This window comes from Lagopus muta, chromosome 6 (assembly GCF_023343835.1).
Source record: "Lagopus muta isolate bLagMut1 chromosome 6, bLagMut1 primary, whole genome shotgun sequence".
Lineage (NCBI taxonomy): Eukaryota > Metazoa > Chordata > Aves > Galliformes > Phasianidae > Lagopus > Lagopus muta.
The window spans coordinates 38,645,068-38,669,895 of NC_064438.1; the positions used below are offsets into that span (position 1 = coordinate 38,645,068).

The 24,828-nt window shown below is 39.7% G+C and overlaps 1 long non-coding RNA gene across 3 annotated transcripts in view; it reads right to left on the minus strand.

Annotated features, from left to right (window-relative positions):
* Positions 1 to 24,828, minus strand: part of LOC125695019 (uncharacterized) — a 113,084-nt gene that overhangs the window by 50,074 nt on the left and 38,182 nt on the right. For all 3 annotated transcript variants that reach the window (XR_007377777.1, XR_007377776.1, XR_007377775.1), the window contains one exon: positions 12,163 to 12,312. This is a non-coding gene — a long non-coding RNA (uncharacterized LOC125695019). The remainder of the gene's footprint in view (positions 1 to 12,162; positions 12,313 to 24,828) is intronic.

Here is a 24,828-nt window from a genome sequence, read left to right on the forward strand (position 1 = left end):
AGTTCTTAGATAGTTAAAGATAGTTAAACATCACACTGTGCTTGAGGCTGCTGAAACATCTGTTTACAAGTCTAGTCCTAGACGCTGCCGCATTTGCCGCCTCTAGATGTTCCATCCAAGACAATGGGTAACAAAAAATCTTTCAAATCTGAGTTTCTTACTTTGGTCTCCTAGAGAAATGAAACACAACAGTAACAGCACGAATTGGTGGAGACATATGCAGCAGAAGCTAAAAGTAATCACGAAGCAAATTGAGAGAGCTTCAGGAGGAAGATGAGAGATTTGATCTGGTTTGACATTAGCTGTCTTATCAGGACAGAAAATCCTATTTTTCATTTGTCCTGGCTGTATTTAAGAAAAAGCTTTATGGACCTTCTTTGTAAACAAGAAAAATGTTTGTTTGAACAGACAGAACCACATGTGCTTTGGACCACAGCTACTGGTCTCTTCTTGACAACTGTGGCTCAGTCCCAAACAGGTGACTTCAATAACAAGCAGAAGAGGAATTCTGCTTCTGTCCCAGAGAAGTACATAGTGAAATAACAGAAGCTGCTCCAGGGTATGATAGAAGTGCAACAGAATGATAGGAAAGGAGCTTCAACTGGAAGAAAAATGGAAAGATAACTTTAGATGTAAATGTTATGATGGTGTACATGAACGTTCACAGGTAAAGTGAATTCAGGCATCTTCCATCAGGCCAGAACTTGGACTGCTGGCAACTTGATTTAAAGTCAAGACAATGTCCCTGTACACAAGATTAGAAGTAAGATATGAAATGAAATGAAATTCAAAAAGATATGATATGAAATGAAACCAGAAATGAAATAAAACAAGTACTCTATTGCCTCTCAAATCAAGAGGCTTCTGGGTAGCTACAAATTGGACATTAGCCAAGGAGATACTCATTTAGCCTTTGGAAAGAAAAATAAATGTGAATGAAAGATCTCTGGGCTCAAGGCTAGAAGATTTAGTAGACAACAGGCAAAGGGCTATAACACACAGAAACAATGAAGAAGACTCAGATAAAATGAACTGTGCTTTATAAGCAGCCAGGGAACAAACGGCTGGAGCCTGCACAGAAAGATAGTACTAGCAACCTGTTGCCTTAAGTTCTTCAAGTGTAGTGTTGCTCTGATGGAAATAGTTAACTAGTAACAGGAACATTATGATCTCAGTCAGTCTCCTTGTAGTTGTGAAGGACCAGATTTCAGCAGCCATGCCTGTATTTGTGTCTGTCAGTATAGACTCATTAGAGGCAGGTTTACAGCACTGATTATGCCAAAGAAATTCCCCCAGAAGATCAACAATGTACTCAGCATGATATTATCATGCCAGGGAAGAAGCCATCTTCCCTAGAAGCAGTGAGGAAACACAGGTTTCTGAAAGACTTGTCTGAAAAGGGCACAAATTAGCAGTATCATGCTGGCTAGAATTCAACAGATGTAAGAACAAGATACAGGATCTATTTAAAAGAAAAATTCATATGAAAAGGAACACCAAAGCAAATTGAGTTAAGGAAAAAGCTAGAATTGAAAAATTCAAATGTGAACCATTTTTAAATTGCAGCTGCCTTTCCAAAGGATGAGGTCTGAAAACTAAGAACTGTATATTAGTTGTATGTGGTTGGAGCCTCTGGAAGGAATCTGTGATAGAGCTGCTAAGAATAGCATTGTATTTGTGAACAGGTGAGATGGATAATTGCTGCAGAATGTACCATATCCCAGGGTGATGTTTTTCATTCCTTCTCCTTTCTATAGACATATCAACCTTGTTCCCTTGTGGTTTACTAATTGATAAAGATTCTAAATAATAAAATGTATATGTATCCAGATTGTTTTCATCTAGCCTCCAAATGAGTTCCTCAGCAAAATCACATTCTCAACAGGCAGTATTTTGACAAACTAAAGAGAAAGAAAAAATATATAGAGAGAGATGTACTACTCTAACGACTTCTGACCTAGAAGTATGATTTTTCCAGGCCGAAGAGCTGAATCACGTATTTTTGTACTCTCAGGAGATAGTCAATTGCTTTCACTTGAATTTGTTGTCATTTGCACATTATGTTAAAGGAGTGGAACTGTCCTATGAATCAGAGGCATAAGATACATTTCCCAACTTATACTTTTATTTCTTTCTACCTTAGAAGGATAAGAAGTTCAAATGTAAAGGACCCTTTCTCTTCTTTCATCCAAAGTTTATCAAGCAATAATCATGCCAAGGTTTCTTCTCATGGTTTAGCTGCCTTGTCTTGCATACTCGACATAACACAATCAAAAGAATTTGAGTTCACCTAAATAATTTAGATTGAGACTACTTAACTGCAGTAGCCAAGAGTTAGAGAATTGTTCTGGTTTTCCTATTAAGAAGTTTGCACATTTTCATGTATATTCCCCCAGCAAATCAGACTTTCCTTCACTTAAGCACAATAAATTTCCTAATGATGGGAGAAAAACAACTGCCAGATACTCAGTGACTGCATAGCTATGCACCAAGAGGATTCCACATGCAACCCGATTAACTTTAGTCCCTGGAGAAAAGAAAGGAACTCAGTCTCAGTTTGGACTTTACTTCGCTCTGCTCTGACTTTCCTTAGTGAACATCACCAGTTTCTCTGGGGACAACTCCAGCTCCTGAAAATAACAGGAAATCCACTTGGTTTTCTTAACCACATGGTTCAGGACAGTAATGGAAAGAAGCAAGGTAAGTCATCAGTTCAAGTCAAAATCTGCTTACCTTGTCAACACAAATCATTTTAGTCTATATGACTAAGATTATCATAGCATTACATAATGTAAACATGTGGGAAGTGCTCACTTGTTTTGCCAAACTCCAAACTGCTCTTAAAAGAACAGAGGGCACAACTAGCAACCCAACTAGCTGTCTAAGAACTGCCTATGTTACGTTAAAGAGGTAGTCAGGAATTAGCAGGTATGCTCTTTCTTTCCCTCTTGCTTGAATATGCACAGCATTTATTTCTACAACTTCTCAGAGGATTGTGCTTGTACATAGCAATATGCTTGTCAAGGTACTTGCAAAAAAAAAAAAGAAAATATTGCACAAGAATATGGCCTATACTGTTTTAAACCAATCAGTGAGTTCAAGCAGCTTTCTACAAAAGACCTAGAGTCAGTTTCTCCCTAGTCTTTTTGAACAGTCTACTCTCAGTTTGCATAGTTAAGAGCAATGGCAGGAATAAGAAAGAATAACGTGCAAGTAAATTTTGCCTGACCCTTGCTACCTCAGAATCACGGGATGCTCACCATGCTCCTGTGGGAGATCACGTTTGTCAGCACTCACCCAGGCACAGGGTGCTCACTGCCATGCAGTGCCAGCCACAGCAGTGACCTGCAGTGCGCAGCCAGGAGGGCAGAACATGCCCAGCCCACTGACTCCTGCTGGGTCTCATTAAAGTTTTCAGACCCCAGTGAAAACAGAGGAGTAGGGGCTCAGAAGCTTAAAACAAGATTTAATATCAGCACTTCTAGTCACTCCTTCATTTGCACAGTGATCTCCATTCTAGCAACTTGATACCTACCCTTCCAATAGAAAAATACGCAGAGGGATAACTTTATTCAGTTGGCAATTTCCAGATATTTAATACAGTAATAGTTCCTGAAAATTGTTGAACAAATTGTTTTCCTGAAAACAAAACAGAACAACAACAACAAAAAAACAAGAGACAAGCACTGCATGGCTGCATTACCCACACTAACTAGTTTTTAACTTGTAGTGCAGAGTAGTGTAGTGTAGAGATTCCTCAAAATGCTTGCAAGAGCACCACACATGGCAACTGCAAGAAGCAATCCCACCATCAGGAGGCTCACTGTCACTATACAGGAGCCAAACATTCACTAGAAAGATTGTTTTGGTTTTGGTTTTTTTTTTTTTTTTTTTGAGGTCCACTTAAACACATCATAAATTTGTTAAATAAATAAATAGATAAATAAATAGAGGAACATTTTAGCTGGACTAACGAATAGGCATCAATATGTGGATACCGTTACTGGATTTGCCATAAAAGTTTTTAATGTCACCAAATAAAACTCCTCCTCAGAACATTCTATTGATTTACAGGTGAATAATAGGTATTTACAAAGTATCTATGCTATTTGGCTTCAAAGCCTTTCTTATTTCCTTAAAAAAATGACCTAGCTCAGGAAAAAAAATCTCATTTAAAATTCTTGTGTTTCTTATTCAAAAACTCTTAGTAGCATTAGCATATTTTCAGGACATGAGCATATTTTTCCTCCTGTTCTGCAGAAATTTGGTATGGATACATATCTATCAGTAGGGGAAAACAGTACATTATGGATACAGAATCACAGAGAGCAGTTTAGAGAGTCAGCATTATGGTGGCAAATCCTTTGATTTTCAGATACAATATTCAGCAGATACAATTGTATCAGCAGATACAATACTATTCAGAAGCACGCAGGATGATTTCACCATGATTACTGTTTAACAAGCATCTAATGACAATTGTTGTGAGACAAAGGAGTGATAATAACTTCTCTTTTTTCAACATTAGTGAGAAGATTTCAGGCTATATTCAGTATTGGTTCTTTGCATGGCAGAACATAGGAAAACAGGAGGGAGTTACAACAAGGTCTGTGAAGCATATTCCAACCCACGCAGCATGGAACAGACACATTATGGAGCACTTGAAAACAGACATAACTGTTGGAAGGAAATGCAAAACTGAGTTGTTAATATAGCTCTGGATGAGAGGTAACAAGTCCCAGTAGCAAGGTCACTGTACCCAGTGGTGCCCAAATCAGCAGCGCACAGGAGCGTCAGGACCAGACCTACATACAACTCATCACCTTCCACTGAACAGGAGGAAACAGAACAGGAAAGTACTGGATACGCTCTGTGGATCTTAAGCAGCCAGTGAACCACAGCTGAATAGGAGGGAGCATCTAAAACAAGGCTTAGTTCAAGGACTGCACCCTGCTCTCGCAGACCCAGTGAGCAGCAAAACCACAGGCTTCAGCAGGATAAAGCAACAAGACCACTAAAACAGGCCAGAAATATTAACATTAGGATCTAGGGCATCCATCCTTCCCCTTCACGTAGGTAACAAACAAACAAACAAATTGCATAAAGAAACTTCAGAAATAAGTTTCAGTCATACACTTTTTGCCCACAGCTAATAAAGGAGTGAATTGGGGCCCTCCGGAAGCCGAACAAGGGCCTTTTGAGCTTCTCAGGGTTTGTGAAGGGGAGGGTAGTGGGTTTCAGAGTATCTCACAGTTCGAACTTGTTAATGAAAGAAATAAATTAACCAAGCTCATTTTTCAGGGAATTCTTGTGTAAACTGGAAATTTTCCAGTCTGTGAGCCCCGCACTGCACTAGCCCATAAATCACAGCAAGCAGGTTGTCTGTATAGTGATAGCAGCACGTTTGGAGATGGAGGCGGGGGGAGAAACCAGCATATGTTCATGGTGGGGAAAAAAAACAACCAAAAACAAAACAGAAAAGAATATCTCCTTGCCCACCACTGGAACAAAATAAGTCTTGGCCTCAGGCACTGAAACATACGCTATCTTCAAAGAGCCCCCTAAACCAGGGGAAGGCACCTGAAACAGGTCAGCTTTTAATTGAATACAATATTAATTACCGTGTGCACCATTAACGATTTGTGGGATTTGACTAATTAATGTAATAGTTTTTGAGTCACGCTCATTAAATATGAAAATTACGCTGGTGAAAGGTATTGGTTTCATTATCAATCTTGTATGGACAGGAATGGGAGTGGGGAGTGAGAGTGCAGAGGAAAGATTCTTACCCCAAATTACTGTGTTCTTATCTCTCTCTTCTTGGAATTGGTTCAGATGGCATAAGGAAGAACTAAAGTGAAGAGGAAAGAGGCAAAGAGAAAAGCAAGCACTGCCTAATGGTGTGAGCTGGCAGTTGCAAGTCAGGATCCAAAATCTATCAATCTCTTAGCAAATTTCACTTCTGCTTAGTGGACAAAGCTGATTGGTCTGTATGTAGCACCAACTAGTTGTTTTCACTTCCCATCACAATGCTTAGTTTCCTTCATCCTCTTAGAACAAGTATAATGAAAGAAACTGATGTCACATTGGACACTTAATTCAATGACCCATATAAAGCACATAGTGGTTCCTTAGCAGAAACCTACAGGGAAAGTAATTATCACTGTCACTAGTCAGCTCCAGAGCATGACTATGCACAGGTATGTTGAGTTGTACTGTCATAGGACACATCCAGAGAAGTTACATCTCTCATACCTATCCAGCAATCCAGAGCAGTGGCAGCACTGATATACTCTGGAGGGAACTGCCATCACATCTATGCAGGGTCTTTGGGGGAAGAAGGAGAAGTGCTGTCTATAGGTATTTTGGTTACACTTCCGCACACATTTCAAGAACCAAACACTGATGTTCTGATGTTCTTCCCAGAAGTGTGCAATAGAGCTATTATCTAACAGGACACCACACTACACAGATTTTTGTTCAAATTTTTACAGTTGCTTCAGACTGCTATAGATCCCATGGATTCTGTTGTGACAAAAAAGAGGACAAGAACTGCAAGTTTCACCAGTCAAAAGCAGAGGTGAGACACTTTCTTCCAGGAAGCATGCAGAGGAACCATGCTCAGCTCCTCTGGCCTCCATCACTGCACTCCTTTCCTCCTTCTCCTCAAAAGAAGAGAAGATACAGTAACAACACGGAGCTCATTTGCCAGTTACCATCATGGGCACAACAGACTGTGTGTAGAGAGGCTACTATAGTTTATTCCCTATTACTAACAGACGAGAGCAGTGAGAACTAAATGCAAATTAAAAACACCTTCCCCCAAACCAATCCACTCTTTTTGCAGAGGTTTAGGGGTGCAGCCAGTCCTTATGCTTCGGGCAGGAATAACTACATAGCCATATTTAGACTACTGTGTCCAGTTCTGGGCTCCCCAGTACAAAAAAGACAGGGATCTCCTAGAAGGAGTTCAGTGGAGGGCCACTAAGATTATTAATAAAGGCCTGGAGCATTTCCAGTACTAGAAAAAGCTTAGTAACCTGGGTCTGTTCAGCCTGGGGAAAAAAAAAAAAGACAAAGGGGATCTGATCAATGTCTATAAATATCTAAAGGGAGGAAGGAAAGAGGCAAATGGATGAGGCCAGGCTCTTCTCGAGTAATGGGCTAAAATTTGAACGTAGGAGCTTCTGTACAAACATGTGGAAGAATGTCTTTATGCTAAGGGTGAAGGAGCACTGCAATAGGTTGCTCAGAGTGGTTGTGGAGATGCCTTCTCTGAACATATGAAATTACATGTTTGGATTGCCTACCCGTGTGACCTATTGTAGGGAACCTGCAATGGCGGGGGGGTTGGATTTGATGATCTCAAGGTCCCTTCCAGCTCCTGCAATTCTGTGATTCTGTGGAAAGGAAATCCTTTGCACCTATAAAAATATCCATGGTTCAGCCACATAATCAATATAGCTCACGGTCTTTAGTATCTTCTGAAACTTTACTAATTTGAGTTCACAGTGTTCAATAAATTTAGCACCCTATACTGTTGAGATATGCTCTCACTGCCTGTTATCTATTTCTACTTCATATTAAATGCTCCTTTAGCTCAAATGAATGAAAATAAGTGATCGTAAATGAACATGACATTAGATACTTTCAATTTCAATTACAAGAGAACAAAGTAAGAACATACAAGATGCTACTGAGTTTAGCAAGTAAGCATGGCTATACAGAAACTGCGGAAACTAGGTAATTAATTAAATACCAGTCAGAAAAATGCAACAGCAGTGAGCTTCAGAGCACTTATGTTCCATCAGGAGGTGACTCACTGAAGAACAGGAAAGGTTTCCCATTTTGTTACGTGTTTTTGGGGGTGTTTTTTTGTTTGTTTGTTTTTATAGGCATCAGGACCTGCCAACTAGACTTTATTTATGATACCACGATAAAGTGGCATTTAGGCACTAAGCAAAGTTACAAGTACCTCCTCTCTTCCCAGTACCAGACATTAACAGACAAATGCAGCCTGCCATACATTCCCCCTCAGAACTTGGTCCTATGCTCCTTTAGATTAAATGAGGACAAGAACTGGTGAATGTAATAAAGAAGTTATGGTAAAGCTACAGTAATAAACAGCTTTTTCTTACAGAGAGCACTTTCAGATTAAAAATAAGTGTCAAAGCTCTGCATTTATAAGCTTTACATGGACAATTCAACTTTCTGAAATGCAAAACTAATAAGAAACCAGGACAGGGATTTTTGAGTTACTCTTTTCTCATTAAGACTAGTAGGTTTTTTCCCTCACAAATCATTGTTTACATGCCTGAAGATTTTGGAATAGTTTCAGAAGGCATCACTGCCCCATTGAAAACTGTAACCGAGACCAATATTGAGTTCTCAGTAGCAGAACCAGGAATACAAACCACTGCTGTGACATTAAAGCTAAAGCAAACACATCATTCTGAACAAAGGGATAAAAATCATTTCCTACTGTTGAACAATGCTTCGCAAACAGAAACACATCTAAACTACTGTTCTAGAGATTTAGAGTGCCAGCATCTGGTCACAAAACACCTGAAAGCAATGTACCGATAGACACAGCAGGACTTGCAGTGCATATATGTACCCAGCTCAACCTCCTACTTGCTTGGGCAAGCTGTTTGTTGAAATTTCAATACAGGAGAGTTGTACTGATCACATCATGCATTTATGATTTATGAACTTTTGTAAGGAACTGTCTGTCCTAGCAAGACCAGGCATCAGTGAGCAGAATAGCACGTTCTAAGCCAGATCTCTGGCAAGAAGCTTTCTTACTGCACAAATGGATGATGTGGAATGAAATGTAAGACAAGAAAGAAAGCCAAAGCCAGTGGATCTGCAGACAGAACAGTTTGTCATCCCATGGAAGTCAGACAAAGCATTGTTTGCCTTTTAGATGTTAGCAGCACAAGAAAAATGAGTTCAACCAATGGCTTCTTCTGCTGACAAGGAAACCAAAAGTAACAGCCATCACTGGGGCTAATGAATTAGAAGAAATTGATAAAATTGATGTTTTATTTTTTTTTTAGTGTTTTCAATTATCCAACTCATGTTTAACTCTCTTCCTCATAGTAACTCAGTTTCTGAGCAGGTAATTAAGAGAGCACTTCTTTCCAAGTTGAAAGTCCTTGCACAGGATTGAGTGGCAGCACTCCCTGAACTTACCAATCAGCAGGAGTTCAAATTCTCAAAAATTTGGGACATATGTTTTCTACCGAGCTGAAAAGATATATTTAGGGCAAGACTACAAAAAATTAGAGGATAGTTTGCCTCTCCAGGTACTAGCCAGCACTTCAGAAAACAGAAAGATGAGCAAAAAGGCAGCTAACAACAGAATCTATTCTCACTTCTGGCAGAAGCTATGCGTTAGGCCTTGCTCATTTTGAGCTTCCATTCAAATCAGCTCTGTATTCTATAGACACACAAAACACTCTTGGTGGAACATTTTCAGAAAGGAAAAATTGGGTAAGAGGATGTTTAACTCTATGCTATAGCTTGCTGCATATCCCATATTTTTTCTTCTCCAAAACATCTGCGGACTTTGATACTGCCTTTATTGTTTCATACCAAAATGGGACACACACTCAACAGATGGAACTGATATGAACTACAACACTCCTGCTGCTTGCACTTTGCTTCCTTAGTCACTCCTACTAGATTTCTTTCAGTTTCACTTCCAACTAGCTTCAGACAACAAAAAAGAATTGGCATGTCACTGCAGATACCCACAGATACAGTTTTTCACATGTAGACTTTTTAAAAAGACAAATAGTTTGTGCAGGGCACTTAGATTACCACATCTACCAGCTGCATAGCTTCTAGAGATTTGTTCAGTCTACTTTCAAATTTATGTCAAGAGTAGTGATGGTATTGCTTGTCTTACTTTTCCATCTTTGGTCTGAGAGTTTTCTTCGGCTCCAGTTTCTCTCTCAAGACTTAGCAAAGGGATAAATGCTGTTGGTAATCTAAAACATTTAGCTTGTTTACAAACCTGCAGTGTACAGATCTTTCCAGTGATCAGTTCCGAAGTTTTTTTTACTTGGACATAGTCAGATTCTCAGTGTAGAAAAGAAAGTTCTGTGTCTACACAGAGACAAATAAAAGCCGTTCACAGTAATTCAGGAAACTAGTAATATAAGCCACTCTTATGGTCAGAAAGAGGTCTAAGGAACAGACATTTCCCCTGCTTAATTAACAGCATATTGTTATAATAATATATAATGCATCTAGTCAGGGATGCTCTGATTAGATTCAGCAGTCCTGGTTTTGTACACTACTTAGACACTGAGGGATAACACTACAGAACAATACTTTTCTCCTGATGAAATACTCAGGAATACTTCTCTAATCTGGCCACCATTTACTTACTTACACATGCCAACCTCAAAACTGCAGATTCTACTCACTGGGCTCCTTTCTGAGAAGCAACTTTCTGGACCATGTGCTGCGATCCAAAGACATGTGGATCATTAACACAAGTGAGCATCCAGCCACACCATTAATCACTGGCTGGCTCAACACCTGCATTCTGCAGCCCTCACCAAAGAAAGTTTGCAGCTGGCCCAGCTCCGGCTGAGCTTTCTCATACCCACCAACTATCTCCACTCTCCATTTGTCAATTGTAAGTGATAATTTCTATTCAATCTGATACATATTATAAGAATATAAACAAATGCCTCTGGCTGTATCACAGCTGCAATCACTTCACTTTATAGCCATCATTTATTACAGGCAGACAGGTGGCCGTTTGGTGGAATGCCGAGGAGGCTATCATCTGGACAATCACCAGGAAACACATTTACATTTTCTCCAAGCAGACAGGGAAAAGAAGCTTGTGGTTTCTGGAAAAACTTTACTATGCTCCAAAATTTCTTCCTTTCCCAACCATGCAAATCAGAGGAATACATCTGAATATTGCCAACTTAACTCACTGGTGACAATAATTTACATTTATTTAGAATTTCTGAAAATAGGAGTGTAGTGAATATTCCCTTATAGTTGCTTCCTTTCGTGTCTCACAACTGTGATACAGGATACTTGCTTTTTCTAAATACTGATCATTTTATTTCCCTGCCAGGTGTTTTTAAACACGTAAATTCTGGGCTTTAAATTTAATGGTTAGCCCAATATACGAGGCTGTCTTATGTGCAGCATGGCCATATTAATGACAAAAGGACACACTAAATCCATCTAAGAGGATTCAGTTTAGATAGATGCAATGATCTAGAAGTAAGAAGGTAGACAAGTTGCTTACAAGAGATAAAGGGCTTGTTGATGCTACTTTTATGATGGTAGCTTGCTAAGGCTGTCACACTTTGAAAAACTGGGGTCCAATGGCCAATCTGTAGGTTTTGGCTCCATCACTCAGTTGGTCAGTAAATGAGATGATACTACCCAAATAGTATTAAATGAAAGCACAGGACTTGTATGCAGAGATTCCTGCTCTGAAGACAGCCAGCAGAGGTTCTGCAGGAGAAGAGTTGCACGTGGAGGTATGCTAAGACTGCACTGCCTGTTGTGTGAAGTAGCATAGCAGGGACATGCGGACGGGGATGCTCTCAACCTACATTCTTCTGGTTAAAAATGTAGAGAAAGCCTTAGACAATAGAAGTGCAACAAGGCTGCCATACTGACTTTTTAATAAAGTATAGATCCACACTTCCTTAGTCTCAGTGTGAATTTGGATTTTGCAGGAAATAAACAGGGCTGAGGGCAGTGACAACAGGGAATACCCGACAGTAATTAACAAAGAAAGTAACCTAACAATTGAAAGCAACCTTACTGTAATTAACCCAAACTTGACACTGAATAGAAATGAGTGCTGGTAATTAATAAACAGTGAGTGGAATCACCAGGTTCAGTCTCTGCTGATATCTTTGCCTCTCTCTAGGTAGCAAATGTTAGAAACCACCCATTACAACTAAGAACACCATTTTGCAGCTTGATTTCCATTCCAAGGGTTTTATGAATGACACTTCCCAGATTTAGTGTTCCCTTACTCTGGTATTTCAAAACACAGCAAGAATTCATTTCTCGTGACAATTATTTTTTTACATACTGAAAACTGGAAGTTCTTCCCACTCTTCCCCCAAATCAGTTACATTTACATAATTAAAATGCTGTGGAACATACCTGCTTCCTGTGGAAAATTACTATTTTTCACTTGAAAAGAAAAGAACTGCCATGGTGCTTCATAGGAGTGGTTTAAGTCATCATCAAGGCTTCTCAGCTGTGCCAGACAAGATTCATCAATGAAGATTTAATTCACCAAAAGACTCAGGCCTATTGAGAAAAACAGGGAGAGAAGAATTCAAAAACTGTAAGTATCTAGCAATTCAAATCTACATAGCAATTACTTTGGATTTCATTTTGCATGGAAAATTAAACCTACTCCTCACAGTCACATACTCTTCTACAACTGTTTCCTCAGTTAGAACAGCCCATTTTCCCAAATAGCTCAGCTAGCTACCTAGTTTTGAAACATTTCTATTTCTGCAGCCACCTGTGATAGACAAGGTGAGATTGAACACAACACTGTAGTCTACAGTTCATCAATATTTGATTCTGTTCTTAAAGACTGGCTGGTAACACTGTGCAGTTATGAAAAAAACTCTCTCACTGAAACATCAAAAAGAACAGTTAGTCTTTCTGCATTTCTGGTTGAAAAAAACGAGACCTAAAGATAAACATTTCAAAGCACAAACTAAAAGGACAAAGAAGCAGAACTTCAAGACCATTGGTTGTTGCTTTCTTCTTTTTTTTTTTTCTTCTTGAAAGAAAAATGTTTGCAGTGATGAAAAAATTGGAGGCACAACATCCAGATCTATAAAACTCAGGGGCTGTAAAACTGCAAAGCAAAACTGGGAAAAGCTTCAACTCTTCCCATAAGAAATAAGTTCCCCTCCATATAGTCCCAGAACTGAAGGTCAAAAGCAGTTGACATCACATTACAGGTTCATCTGCAAGTCTGCAAACTCTCCCTCACATCCAACCATCTTTTCCCATAAAGGAACTAATGAACATATACACACAAAGACCTCCACCTGATTTTCATATACCTAAATGCAAAATGTTTCAGTTTAAACAGGCTGCCTGGATTAGACAGAAGTTAATTAAAACAATCTCTCATTTCTTACTGTTTAAAACTTAAGCCTTAGTAAAGGAGGAATAAGACAGGACTTTTTATTACTCTTAGATGTTACTAAGAGGGCCTACAAATACATCTCTTCTTCCCGTGATCCCATTCATCTTGCTGCCTTCCCTACTCCTCTTTGCCAACAATCAGATCCCAGTAAACAACCTCAAGTGAAATTTGCAACTGTCAGATAAACATTAAAAATGCTTCTCTTGTCCCTTCCCATTGATAGTCCCATTAATATTGTAGTAGAAGAAGAAGTTATGAAAATGAATGCATGCTGGTTTTGGAAGTGAATGATGCAGACAGGAGCTGTGAAATATATGCACTTGAATACGCACAAACAAAGAGATACAGTGTACCCAGAAGTGTGTATTTACTTACACACAGTGTTTTAATATACAGGACTCCTTCCTAACCTTATGCTACTGTACATGGTGAAGGAAGTCCACTGACTTTTACCCGCTATAAATTCAACACAGGTAATATTAGAATTAAACCACAGTGGCTTTTTTCTTTTTTTTTTTTTCCTCTCCCCAGAAAGAGAGAAATATCAATTCTATGCAATTTGTTTCTTATTCCTCCCTGCATTTTTAATAGTCAGAGAGTAAAATTATCATAAGATTTTGCCTATTTAGTACTTCCAGGCAATATAAAAACCTCTAGCTATTTGCCTACTACTAATTTAAACAAGCTTAAGTGGAGGAATATGGGGGGGGGAAAAAAAAAAAAGCCATAAATAGTAAAATCAAACTCTTATACTAAATTCTTCCTTTTAGGCAAAAATGAATTCAAAGATTATTCAGTAAAAATTTCAAAAAAGGAACAGTCCAGCTTGCCTCCGTTTCTGCAATAAAATGGTGTTTGCTGTCTTCCATTTGAACCTTCACTGAAATCAACAGATTTGTAAAATGTAAGGTTACAAAATTAAGTCAGGTTGCAACATAATCACCAAACTATCTTAAAATATCATGTAGTATTATTGTCTCCTAAATATGTATGTATGTAAATGCATGCATACATGTTTTCTTATCTGGCTTTTACATTTTCTGAGCTTTTACATTCTATCAGCTCAAGGTTTTCTTTACAGGAAGAAGTTTTGCATGTTTTTAATAAAATAACTCAAGGATATCTCATGGGAAAGTGGGATTTCAGAGCCTAGAGTTCTAGGAATACTCCCATGTAGAGAGGCAGACATGTAGAGATACAGCTGTGCAGGGTAACTCCAAAAAGTCTGAGAAGCCTTACTTGCTCAATCGAGACCATAATTTCCTGAAAACAAAACACGCTGTCATACTGTTCTAATTCATAATGTACTGAGATTTCACTGGTGGTCTTACAATCCCAGGCTTTATTTTGCAGCTTCTAGTCATCCATTTCTCAGGTCTCTTAAGTGATAAGTTCCCAGAATTCTTTCTTTGAATCTCGTACTTTTCCTACAGGTTTTCACTTCCATGTGCGAATGAAAAGATACCACACAAAGAACATGAAACGGATCTTTCAAACTCATGGTTCTCTATTGCTCAGGTCAACGTGATTCTGCAGAGAAACCGTTGCCTAACTGACTTATGCTTATATTAAGCAAAGGTAAAGCAAACAAACACTTATTAATTTTATAGTCATTTAACATCTTCGAAGCAGACCATGAACATTCTAGCTGCTAACAATCATAGAGCACGGTTGATTTTTTTCCTGTTACAAAACATCATTGCAAAAGCAAAATTGGTTTCTGATGTTCTCATCAAAGTCATAAAGAGGTCAGCCAGACTTATCAGATTTCAGCTGTTCTAGTGCCTCTTCAACTGAAATTTGTTTCATTCATTCATTCTGATACACTGATTATGGAAAAATTCCATTGTAGACTTCTGCTATTTTAATCACAGATTACCAAAAAGTAATCATCCTCTGAAATTCCTATTAAAATTTCATCTGAGTGGCAGACAAGTTAGGTAAGATGCTAGTTGGATGAAATTAAAAACTCACATAAAAGCATAGCAAACTTTAGCTTAAGGTAGCTGAAAGCAAGGAATTGTACTGAAGTCAAGAAATCTGGATAGTTAAGAGATACATACAAGCGTGGCTTCATTAAAGGCAGGCCTTGCCTGACCAACAAAGGGACCTCCTACAGTGGTGCATAATGGACAAGGTAAGAGCCAGTGTTAACATCTGTCTGGACTTCAGTGAGGCCTTTGACATTGTCCTGCCCAGCATTCACCTCTCCAAATTAGAAAGATATGGATTTTTTTTTTTTTTTTGGTGTGTGTGTGTGGACTGTTTGACAGATAAGGAACAGGTTGTGAGATTGTACCCAGAGAGTGGTGGTCAATGGCTCCATGTCCAGATGTAGATCAGTGACAAGTATCCCTCAGGGGTCAGTACTGGGACAAACATTCTTTAATATCTTCAACAACTAAATTGTCAGTGGGATCAAGTGCACCCTGAAGTTTGCAGAGGACATCAAACTGTATGGTGAGATCAACACGGCCGAGGGATGTAATGCCATTTAGATAGATCTAGACAGGCTCAAAAAGTGGGCTCAGGTGAAACTCATGAGGTTCAGCAAATCAAGTGCAAAGTTGTGTACTGGGTCGTGGAAACCCTCACTATCAATACAAACCATGGGACAAAAGGATGGAGCACAGCCCTACTGAAAAAAAACCTGGGGGTAGTGGTGGATAAGAAGCTGGACATGAATATACACTCTCATAGCCCAGAAAGCCAACTGTATCCTGGGCTGCATCAAAAGAAGTGCGATAAGCAGGACGAGGGAGGTAATCTCCCTGCTAATCTCTCTACTCTGTGCTGGTGAGATTTCTCCTGGAGTACAGCAAATGTAGAGTCATCAGTAATGGAGAGACACAGACTTATTGGAGTGCATTCAGAGAAGGGCCACATAAATAATCTAAAGGATAGAACATCTCCCCTGTGAGGTCAGGCTAACAGAGTTGAGGCCATCCAGTCTGGAGAAGAGAGGGGAGGGAGACCTGAGAGCAGCCTTTCAGCATCTAAAGTGGGGCTATAAGAAATAAGGGGACGGTTTTTAGCAGGATCTGTTTGACAGAACAAGGGAAAACAGTTTCAAATTAAAATGGGGGGAAGATATAGACTGGATATAAAAAACTGTAATTTACAGCCAAATGATCTTGGGGCTGATAATACACTACACTTCAAGCTAGACCATCATCTTACAAACTTACTGGCTACTTTTCACAAGTCAACTACGGGTACTGCATTTCATCAGCAACATTTACTGCAATGGTATTTACAAATACAACAAGTTGCCTATTTTTCAAGTTTGTTCACAAAACAACTTCGTCTGAATTTCTTTTTTTATTTGGATTCAAAATAGTTTATATAAACTCTCTTATATTTATTAATATCAGGTTTGAACACCTGTTTTTCTTCCTGTATGGTTAAGTTACTTCATTTTGTATACAGGAATGTTACTATTATCACTAAAATCTTCTTTTCTGGTATGAAGAAAAATTAGCTGCTTACTCTGAGGTCTTGCACACCTACCTGAAAACTAACCATCAACCAGCTTCAGCTACAAAAATTCATTCAAGCAGGGCAGTTGAACTGCTATGGAGCAGAAGATAAAAGAGCTTTCCATTGACTGGCCCTTATGCATTCATTTGGATGGGGGCAGTGGAGTTACAAAGAGTTCCTTTCCTCAAATGACATTTTATGCTTATATAGTGCTGGTACAAGCAAGTAAAAAAAGACAAATAAGTAGCAGTTGCTGATAGGCATGCCTGGGAGTGATTATCATGAGACTCTGTCACGGAGGAACCTCAATGAGCAAAGGATTCACCACGCTTTGTCGTGATGGAAATGCAGCCCACAGCACCAACACAAGATTCAGCATGAATCCAATACTGTTTGCAGTTCGGTTTGAGCCTCAGGGAAACAAGTATGATAGAGCAGAGACAGAGCGTAGGGCAGAGCTGGAATTCTTCTTTCACTTATCAAAGCATCATCAGAAAGCAAACATCAAGGAAAATAAGCACTATGATGATCCACGTATTAACTTCCTGCCCTCCAAGGTCAGCATTTCTTAAACCATCCAGGACATTAGATTCTCTGCACAGTCTCCAGCCATTTAGAAATGGATGGCAAAGGAAGCTAAAGCTCTAATGGGATGAAGTGTCAAAGAGAGCTTTTTATTTAAAGAAGTAGAGAAAAGAAAAGAAAATGGATATTTTACCTTTTATCTCAGAGTTAGTTAATATTCACACTTAACTGCTGAACTGGCTAAATTCTTTTCTTTTCTTAAGGACCTTTATAAATTTCATCATTAATAAAATCAGACATTCAATTAGCAGGGAATTTCTGATTGCTAACTGAGATTTCCCCCCCAATAGTTTTTTTTTTTTTTTTCCCTCCTCTTACTCTATATTTATTTTCTGTTCCTACCCCTGTGCCCCCTCCCCTGAAAAACCAGGGGAAAGCGAAAACTGACTCCATTAACCTCTGTCATTACCTAAATCCATCTCTTAATTAATATGAGTTAATATGATTAATCAAAATAATGAGACAAACCTATTAAATTAGGGTGTTTAAATTACAAATGGAAGTGGTAAAGGCAAAGGGGCCGATAACGAATAGCTGCAGTCAGAGATGGGGGTAGCTCTTGAAATGATATGTGACAGTCAACAGTGAGAATTGAGAATGAGGGGAAATCATCAAGATCCATGTGAGAAAAAGAATCTGTGTGTACAAGGAGTGATGTTGCTCAGTGTTGCTTGGTAGTACTTTTGAGGATCAGGTGTATTAAGATTATATTTTAAGCCCTATCATAGTGAGATATAACATAGCTAACAACACAATCAGCAAATCTTTCAGCTCGCAGTTAGCTTCCATAGGGTCGGATGAATCAGATTTTACCTAAAGGCCCCCCACTAGCAGTCTGTTGGGAACTCAGCCATTTGCTAGTGCTGTCAACACCACCCCACAGAGACAAGACAGAGGATTACACAGTTTCTATACTGGAGGCACACAGGCTGAGCAAAATCAGCAGTTGCAATGCTCCATCTCTGACATTGACTCCTCAGGCTAGCTCCATGAACTCCTCTGCCTTGCTTGGTTGATTTAGATACACCATTAATAAATACAGTTTCATCTTTTCTCTAAACTGGAAACCTGAGATCTGGTAAGCTTTGACATTGTGTTCCTGTAAGTGCTGAAGGCAAGTTATACCAACAACAACCTTTTATAAGGAGCTCATCAAAGGTCAGAGTTTCCCATTGGATTTTCATTGTTCAATTACCTGCTTGAACTACAGTCCAAAAAACCGTTTAACTCCCCTGTTATAGATCACCAATTAAAGTACAAATAATGTTTCATAGGTCACTGTAACAACAAAAAGGATAATCATACTGAGGTGATACAAAGTGTGAAGTCTTCCCTTTGGAGAAATCCATTAAGAGCTTGTATTTCAGTCAAAATCATCAGCATAGGAAATAAAAGTAGCACAGGACTGACTGAGGTAGAAAACTACTGTCAAAATAGTTAGACATCAAAGAGGAGGCGATGGAATTAACACGTTTTTCAGGAAGAAGGAGCCCTTGAAACTAACAGGAAGTGGGGAGGAAACAACCACATTGAACAGTTTAAGACCAATTCCATCCTTAGTATCTACAGCGTCATCCAAAACCCAGGAAGCAAACTCTCTAACTCCAGTGTGGTTTTAGAAAGCGGTGTTCCTTTATTCCTCATGATGCACACCAGGAAACTTGACATCCTCTCAGAGTCAGGTTCTACACTTATACAGTTCAGACATACATATGCAGTACTTTGGCACACATATTCACTCTTCTCCAAGGTCTCATAGATATGTGAAAATGTGCCTTTGGGCTCACTGGTATCTAGGATGGTCGAGTGCCCACCTACTTCTTCCCCTTTTTTCACCACACCTTCATCACTGAAACCTCTGACTCATTTTCATTCACTTTTCCCCAGTTTGGAAGATTTCCACTGCTTATTAAGCCACAGTAAGACGCTTTTTAAAAACAACGTACGTGGTACCCAAGGAAAATGTCTGCATGTTTTGAGGCGAAAGATGAAAGTGTTCTATTGTGACTCCAGTACTTCTCATAAGGCAAAATCTTCAAGGCAGAAGATAGAAGTATTGTATTATGCTCCCAGTGCAAAATTGAGGAAAAACAAGACTGTTCACCCACTAAAGCTGAAATGGAAAATTTTACAACTATCACTTATGGATTCCTTTTGCTAAACTAATATATTGGTTCTTACACTCACATATTAATCCCTGTTGCTAAGCAAACCAACCTATATCAATAGTATAACATCTGTAGTCTCTTTATAAAGCTGAGAACACACTAGGGACAGTGAGTGTTAATAAAACACATAACTGATGAAGACTCCATGCAATATATGATTTATAGACCATTTCAACTGCCTTTAAAAAGCAGCAACTGGGCTGGAAGTGTCTCAAATAGGAAAATAAACTTCTCTCCTCAGGGCACTGCACTGATCTGGTAGCACAAGGACTGTGGGATAGAGAAGAAAAAAAAAGATCTAGCAGGAACTCAGGATGGGAAAAAGCTATTCCATTTCAATAGCCAATACCTTGCTTAATAGATACAGTCAAAAACTATAGACACTCTAACTCATAACAGAAGAAAAGCACTATTCAATGCCATAATTTGCTTTTCTGAAAAATGTGTCCTAGGGCCATTCTTGGGTCAGCACTATTTCTCACATTTTTAAGTAAATTTCTTCTCAATTAAACAAGCAGCAAGCAAGATACATACTCTGCTTTACAAAGATCTTTGCTAAGGTCTTCAGAAGTCTTCACTAAGAAGAAACATTTAAAGAAAATACAGCTTCACTTTACTATGTTGATTTCAAAGTGCTCTAAGACCATAAGCACAGCTGTGAATCTTCTTCATTTTCTCCAAAGAGAAATGGACAAGAGAGGGAACAGAAAAAATTGTTGTTGCTCACCAAAAGAAACTGACAACACTGAAAAGGTAGAATACAGATGCTGTGATCAATCTCCACTCCTCTTTCTTTCCTTAGAATAATTTCAATGTCAGATTTTCTGACTCAAAAAAAAAAATCATCTGTTCTTCTGTGCTCAATTTGGAGAATAGACAGAAGAGACTTTAAATTTCAGCTTAAGCTTTAGGCTATATTCCCCTTCCAGGGGAAATGAAGAGGGAGATGATCTCTCTGGGAACCAGTGACAAGACATGTGGAAACAGCATGAAGATGTGCCAGGGGAGGTTCAAAACATATGTAAGGAAAGGTTTTTTATTGTGAGAGTGGTCAAACTGCAACAGACTTCCCGAGAGGTGGCTGATGCCTCATGCTTATCAGAGTTCAAGAGGCATTTGGACAACTTTTGGTTGGCCCTGAATTGTTCAGGTAGTTGGACATAAAGATCTTTAACTGAATTATTCTGCTCTATATGATCTAAAATTGGAGTCAGGAAATAACTTCCTGGTATGCTCAAAATTTTTCCAAAAATTCTGCACAGCTGTTTTGCAAAAGCTGCAGCATATCACTGACTGACCACTTCTTCGAAAGCTGTGAAGAGCGATCTGGAGAAACATAAGCTGCATATAGCGGCCAGTCCAACCATCTTGTCTACATTCTGGAATTCCAGCTATATTGCCTCTGTTTCCTCAATCAGAAATAGAAGAGTGTACAGTGGAAACATTGTGTGCATGGTGAAAAAGCCACAGAAAGGTCTATGCCTCCGGTAGGCATCCTGGCTTTACAAGACCCACCAGGAGCACAAAGCAGGTGCTCAGAAACCTCAGCAAAATCCTGCAGTATCCCTAGGGGGTGTTTCTCAGGGAAAAGGAAATATTTTCTAAGTCACACTTGCTGCTCTGGAGTTATTATTTCTTGGAGTGCAAGAGGATTCTTTGCATCCATTTCTTTAGACTCTTGAGGTATACATGACAGCAGATGTTTCTAATTACCTAATAGTCTGATTAAGCCCTGGCTTTTTTTTAAACCAACACAGCTGTCAAGGGGACCAGTCAATGCCAGCTGTAATTCTAATCCAGATGTCCATTGGCAATAGAGTAAGTCAAACTCACTCCAAAGGCCAGACAGCTTTTTGAGAATGCTTTTCAAGCAGTACTGGAGCTGGATGAAAACTGGTGATATAGAAATGGTCTTGTATTTAGATCAAGCAATACCAAGTGTCTGGAAAGAATGAACCCTTCCAGTTACTATCGAGCACCATAATAATTCTAGAAGTAGAAGGTGGTGAATTAGTAATCTAGTGAGATATCTCTTGATAGCATTAATTAGTAGCCCTGGTTCAAATTAGCAGAGATGGGAAGTGACCATGTATCTGAAACAAACGTCTTTAGGAGCTGCTCCAAAACAACAGCACTGAAAACAGGAAAAGCAGAGCAAACAATGGCAGTACTTGCTTCTACGCAGTCCAAAACTCAAAGCTCATATCTATACATGAAAGCACAACACATCAATCAACATTCTCCCTCCACACAGAAAGGAAACAGCCAAGAGAAGGATGTGTGGCCTTTTGTAGGAACATATTAGCATTCAAGAGAGAATGCAAACCTTCCAATTCCCTCCATGACCCTAAGTAAACTTCCTGCATTTGCCACACTGCAGCTTAAGTATGGAAGACACCTGCAAGAACTCAGAACAGAAGCACATCTTAAGCAGCTGTCACAAGCCTGCCTGTGCTTGGCAACTAGCTAATTATCTCCCTAACATCTCCTTCTTTGTCTTCTTGTCAGCACCTTATCCATATAACCAACCACTCATGGCTTTTTTTCCCCCAGCTCTCTCCTTGACATAACCATCTTTGTTGGGAAATACTCCTTTTGTTGAAATAGAAATGTTCTGAAGGACCACACTGTATTTGCAAAACACTTGCTAGGAAAGGATCCCTAATTTGCAGCTGGCAATACAGAAGCCTGCATGTAGAAGGAGACCTACGTGGATGTTAGAGATCTGGGTTAAAGTTTCTGGTCTATCTTTCTAGATTGAAGACTTAAACTTGGCTCTCCCCCAGCAATGCAAAATGTCTTGATTGGTGTAATTTCTTTTGGGAACAGTCTCTCCCGTTGGATCTCTTTCACTCTGTGAATTAATAAGTGCACTTCTGGCAAAGATTCAGCCCTATATCTGCTACAGCACCAGTATGTGGAAGATCCCAGATAAATACTGTCCCTGCAAATATTTGCAGTATCCCATAGAAAAATCCTGACTTCTTGGATACTGGCCATCCTAAAATCCAAAGATACTTTTTTTCCTCTGACAAGGTTTCTCAGAGTCCGGGTTTAATCATATGTGAAACAAAAAAATATGTAAATCACAAAATAATTCAGCAGATTTCAGAAAATGAACACATCTAAGAAAAAGTGTTCATTCAGAGAGACCCTAGAAGACTTTGTTTTCCGTCACAAGCACACTATTTTCATAGCCAACTGTAAAGTTGCTCTAGTCAGGTACTGGTCTGAACTGAGCTTATAGAAGTCTTTATGGGGCCATTCTTCCTGCATGCTCTAGGTTCATTAGCAAGCAGCAAGAAAGAGCTGCCATTTCTTCCAGCCAAATTAAGATGAAAAAGGAGGGCCAATGGGAGTAGAACGATTTGGTAAAGGCTTAAAGCATTAACGCTATTAAATCAGTGGTGGGGCCATTACAGTGGAATGAAGGCAAGGATAAAGGGCACAAAGTAGTTGCAAGGGTCACTGACCCCAGTGATAACCACTGTGGGAATATAGGGTTACTGCCAGGAAAGTAGCACAAGTATATACAACAGGATCAACTGTGGCCTCACCTCTGTGAATTCAAATTCACAGGAAGAACAAAAACAGAGTAAGGGACATAAACACATATCTGTAATATGAAAGACAGGATGGTGCTGCAGTTCTTTGGCAAGGGCCACACACAAGCTTATGATTCTGGTTATTCAAACAGTTGCTTTGGTTGCAAAAGGGTTTCGCTCCATCACCTGAAATCTTCTAATGGGATATCTTACTATAAAGACCTCCCAATAGCCTTGACATACAGTTCTTTCTCCTTCATACATCTTACATCTTCATGTGCTTGTTTGTCTGTTCCCCATCTTTCCTGAGTTTCATCCAAAGCCCCTGAGTATTTTCAATCTTTTCTCTCCATTGAATCTGCAAATTCATGGAAGCAAAGAGAAGTAAAAAAAAAAAAAAAAAAAAAAAGCAGACATATTTACTACTTGGATCTACTGAGATTTCCTTGGCACTGTTTTCATTTCCCTCATCACCTCATATTGATTTCTACCAGGTAGCCTGCAGGGAAGAAGAGAAATAGCTTATTTGCAACCCGTGTGGATAATGAGGGATCTAGAGCAATGTAGACAAGCAAATTAGAATTACGGAATCACAGAATCACCAAGGCTGGAAAAGACCTCCAAGATGATCCACAGTCCAACTGTTCACCTACCAACAATCCTTCCTCACTAAACCATGTCCCTCAGTACAACATCTAAACATTTCTTGAACATCTCCATGGGTGGTGACTCAAGCATTCCCCTGGGCAGCCTGTTCCAGTGCCTGACTACTCTTTCAGGGAAGAAATTTCTCCTAACGTCAAATCCTGTATCTCCCCTGGTGCAACTTGAGGCCATCCCCCCTAGTCCTATCACTAGTTATGTAGGAGAAGGGGCTCACCCTCACCACAACCTCCTTCCAGGTAGTTGTAGAGAGCAGTAAGGTCTCTCATGAGCCTCCTCTTCTCTAGACTGAACAACCCCAGTTCCCTCAGCCACTCTTCCTAAGATTTGTGCCGCAGGCTCCTCACCAGCTTAGTTACCTTTCTCTGCACGCACTCCAGGGCCTCAACATCTTTTCTGTAGCGAGGAGCCCAAAACCAAACAGTACTCAAGGTGCAGCCTGACCACTGCTGAGCACAAATGGATGATCACTTCCTTGCCCCTGCTGGCTACGCTATTTCTGATACAAGCCAGGATACCATTGTCCTTGGCTACTTGGACACACTGCTGACTCATGTTTAGTTGATCATCAGCTAACACCCCCCAAGTCCATTTCTTCCACACAGTCTTCCAGCTACTCTGCCCCAATCCTGTAGTGCTGCATGAGGTTGTTGTGACCAAAGTGCAGGACCTGGCACTTGGCCTTGCTAAACTTCATCCCACTGGCCTCAGCCTTTGATCCAGACTGCCCAGATCCCTCTGTAGGGTCTTCCTACCCCCACGCAGATCAACACTTCCACCCAGCTTGGTGTCATCTGCAGACTTACTGAGGATTTACTCAGTCCCCGTGTCTAGATCATCAATAAAGACATTAAACAGGACAGGCCCCTGTACTGACCCCTGGGGAATACCACCTGTGACCAGCTAAATTTAACTTCATTCACCATCGCTCTCTGGTCATGGTCCTCCAGCCAGCAAAGTTCTTTACCCAGCAAAGAGCACACCTGTCTAAGCCATGGACAGTCAGCTTCTCTAGGAGAAAGATGATTAGGTAGATGTCTAAGTAGATGTCAACATCCTTTCCCTCTTCCACCAGGCAGGTAACTCAATCATAGAAGATTGGGTTGGTATAGTACGATCTGCCTTTCACGAACCCATGCTGGCTGCGTCTGATCCCCGAGTTGTCCCACACATGCCGTGTAATCACACTCAAGATGACCTGCTCCACAACCTT